We start from the raw sequence: 3,411 nt of genomic DNA on the forward strand, positions 1-3,411 counted from the left end.
GTGTCGAGGCCTCAGACGCTGATGATTGGCTCGTGGATATATGCAAGCATTTCGAGTGCAGCAACGTCAGGCCTGAGGACTTTGTCAAGTTTGCCTCCTTCCAACTCAAAGACCAAGCTGTAGAATGGTTTCAGCAATACAAAGATTCCAGAGGAGGCCGTGTGATTACCTGGGATGAATTCTGTCAAGACTTCAAAGCTCATCACATTCCTCAGAGTGTTGTTGAAAGCAAGCGTGAGGAATTCCGCAACCTGAAGCAAGGCAGCTTGTCTATTTACCAGTATAACATTCTGTTCTAGAGGCTTGCTCATTTTGCCAAGCAAGATGTCCCTGACGAGAAGAGCATGATTTATCAGTTCAGGGGTGGCCTCAGAGAAGATCTTCAACTAGCTCTTGTCCTTTTTGAGCCGAAGAAGTACGATGAGTTTTACAACATGGCAATGAAGCAAGAGACTGCTCAACTCAAGTGTCATGCTTCCAAGAAGCGAGTCAGAGATGCAACTCCTTCTTCCTCAACTCAAGTGGCTAAGCAGCAAAAGTATTGGCTGCCTCCTCCTCCGTTCCGTCAGCCTTTTCAGCAAAAGAGCAAAGGTGGCAATGGATCTTCCCACCCACCCAACCCAGGCTTTTAGAACAAGACTTCGTCTCAAGCTCCAAGATCAAGTCCTCCGGATCACCGTCCGCTCTGGGAGGTCACGTGCAACAAGTGCCAACAGAAGTGTCACTATGCCAAGTAATGCTTTAATCAGAGGCGTCTTCGTCCTCCTCCTCCTGTGGGATCTACTAGTACCGCAGTGGTCAAGCATAACTCCAAGCATGCCAAGGTCAACTTGATGAATGCAGCTCAGGCAGAGGACTCGTCAGATGTCATCATGGGTAACCTTCATGTTAACGATGTTCCTGCAAAAGTTCTTTTTGACACTGGTGCATCGCATTGTTTCATCTCGAGACCATTTGCATCTAAGCATGAGTTGTCTTCCCAAGTTTTGCATAAACCGTTAGCACTTGTCTCACCGGGTAAGTGCTTGCTCGCAAACTACGAGGTTCCAGATATTTCTATCATGATGGGCGACTTCAAGTTTCTGGCTTCTCCAATGGTCCTTGGTAACTCGGATATTGATCTTATTCTCGGAATGGACTGGCTTTCTAAGCACAAGGCTCAGCTTGATTGTGCCGCCAGGCAAATTCAATTGACTCATTCGTCTGAGCATGTAATTGTCTTTGCCGCAAGGGATAATACCATCCGTCTATTTTCTCTAAATGAGAAGGGCGAGCTGGATGCCATTTCTCAAATTCCAGTCGTTTGCGAATATCAAGACGTCTTTCTAGAAGAGCTTCCAGGAATTCCTCCGCACTGGCCAGTTGAATTCGTCATCGATCTTGAGCCTGGCACAGAACCTGTTTCCAAACGTCCTTAAAAGCTTGGACCTGAAGAGTTGAAGGATCTGAAGAAGCAGCTCGATATTCAAGAGCGAATGGGTCTCATCCGACCAACTTCTTCTCCGTGGGGTTGTGGTGTTCTTTTTGTGAAGAAGAAGGATGGAACGGACCGACTTTGTGTCGACTACCGTCCATTGAACAAGGAGACTATAAAGAACAAGTACCCACTTCCCAACATCAACGAGCTGTTTGAACAACTCAAAGGTGCTCAAGTTTTCTCCAAGCTTGATCTTATTCTCGGAATGGATTGGCTTTCTAAGCACAAGGCTCAGCTTGATTGTGCCGCTGGGCAGATTCAATAGACTCATTCGTCTAAGGATGTAATTGTCTTTGCCGCAAGGGATAATACCCCTCTGATCTTGAGCATGATTATCATTTGTGAGTAGTTACTTTTGTTCTTGAGGTCACGGGAGAAATCTTGTTGCAAGTAATCATGTGAACTTGATATGTGTTCGATATTTTGATGGTATGTATGTTGTGATTCCCTTAGTGGTGTCATGTGAACGTCGACTCCATGACACTTCACCATATTTGGGCCTAAGGGAATGCATTGTGGAGTAGTTATTAGATTATGGGTTGCGAGAGTGACAGAAGCTTAAACCCTAGTTTATGCGCTATTCCGTAAGGGACCGATTGGATCCAAAAGTTTAATGCTATGGCTAGAATTTATTCTTAATACTTTTCTCGTAGTTGTGGATGCTTGCGAGGGGGTTAATCATAAGTAGTAGGTTTGTTCACCTAAGCACCGATCCACCCACATATCAAATTATCAAAGTAGCAAACAGAAATCGAACCAACATGATGAAAGTGGCTAGATGAAATTCCCGTGTACCCTCAAGAATGCTTTGCTTATCATAAGATATCGTTTTGGCCTGTCCTTTGCCTCAAAAGGATTGGGCTAACTTGCTGCACTTTTGTTACTATTATCGTTACTTGATCGTTACAAATTATATTGCTATCAAACTACTCGTTAGTTATAATTTCAGTGCTTGCAGACATTACCTTGCTGAAAACCGCTTATCATTTCCTTCTCCTCCTCATTGGGTTCGACACTCTTACTTATAGAAAGGACTACAATTGATCCCCTAGGGTCATCAGGCGGCTAGGTAAAGCACCAGGGGTTCGAGGGGGCATGGCGCTGCCATCACCGGTGTGCTGGTGAGGTACTTCTTCAGGTCTTGGAAGGCCGCTTCGGCCTCCGGAGTCCACTCGAACGGGCCCTTCTTTTTCATCAGCATGAAGAAGGGGAGGGCACGCTCACCTAGCTTGGAGATGAAGCTCCCAAGCGAGGTCACGCAGCTCGTCAGCTTTTGTATCTCCTTGAGGGTTTGTGGTGGGCTATTTCCTTCTATGCCATTGATTTTCTCCGCGTTGGCCTCTATCCCTCTGTGCGACACCAGCAAGCCAAACAGCTTGCCGGACGGGATGCCAAACATCCATTTTTCTGGGTTAAGCCATAGGTTCACCTTGTGCAGGTTGGCAAATGTCCCCTCCAGATCTTCGACAAGGGTTCTTGCCTCCCGAGACTTCACCACTATGTCGTCGACGTACGCCTCAGTGTTCCTCCCGAGCTGCTAACCTAAAGCGATGTGCATCAACAGCTGGAAGGTCGCTCCGGTATTTCGCAGCCCGAACGGCATGCAAGTGTAGCAGTACATCCTGCACAGGGTCAAAAAGGCCGTCTTCTCGACATCCTGCACCGCCATCTTGATCTGGTGATAGCCTGAGAAGGCGTCCAGGAAGCACAGTAAATCACACTCGGCGGTGGAGTCAACTATCTGCTCGATGCGCGGGAGAGGGAAAGGGTCATGCAGCCAAGCCTTGTTGAGGTTGGTAAAATTGACGCACATGCACTCCTTCCCGCCCTTCTTTGGGACGATAACTGGGTTTGCCAGCCAATCTGGATGCCGCACTTCCCGAATGACCGCCGGCTTCCTGCAGCTTGCGGGTCTCTTGGATGATGAATGACTG

The sequence above is a fragment of the Triticum urartu genome, chromosome 5 (assembly GCF_003073215.2).
Source record: "Triticum urartu cultivar G1812 chromosome 5, Tu2.1, whole genome shotgun sequence".
Classification (NCBI taxonomy): domain Eukaryota; kingdom Viridiplantae; phylum Streptophyta; class Magnoliopsida; order Poales; family Poaceae; genus Triticum; species Triticum urartu.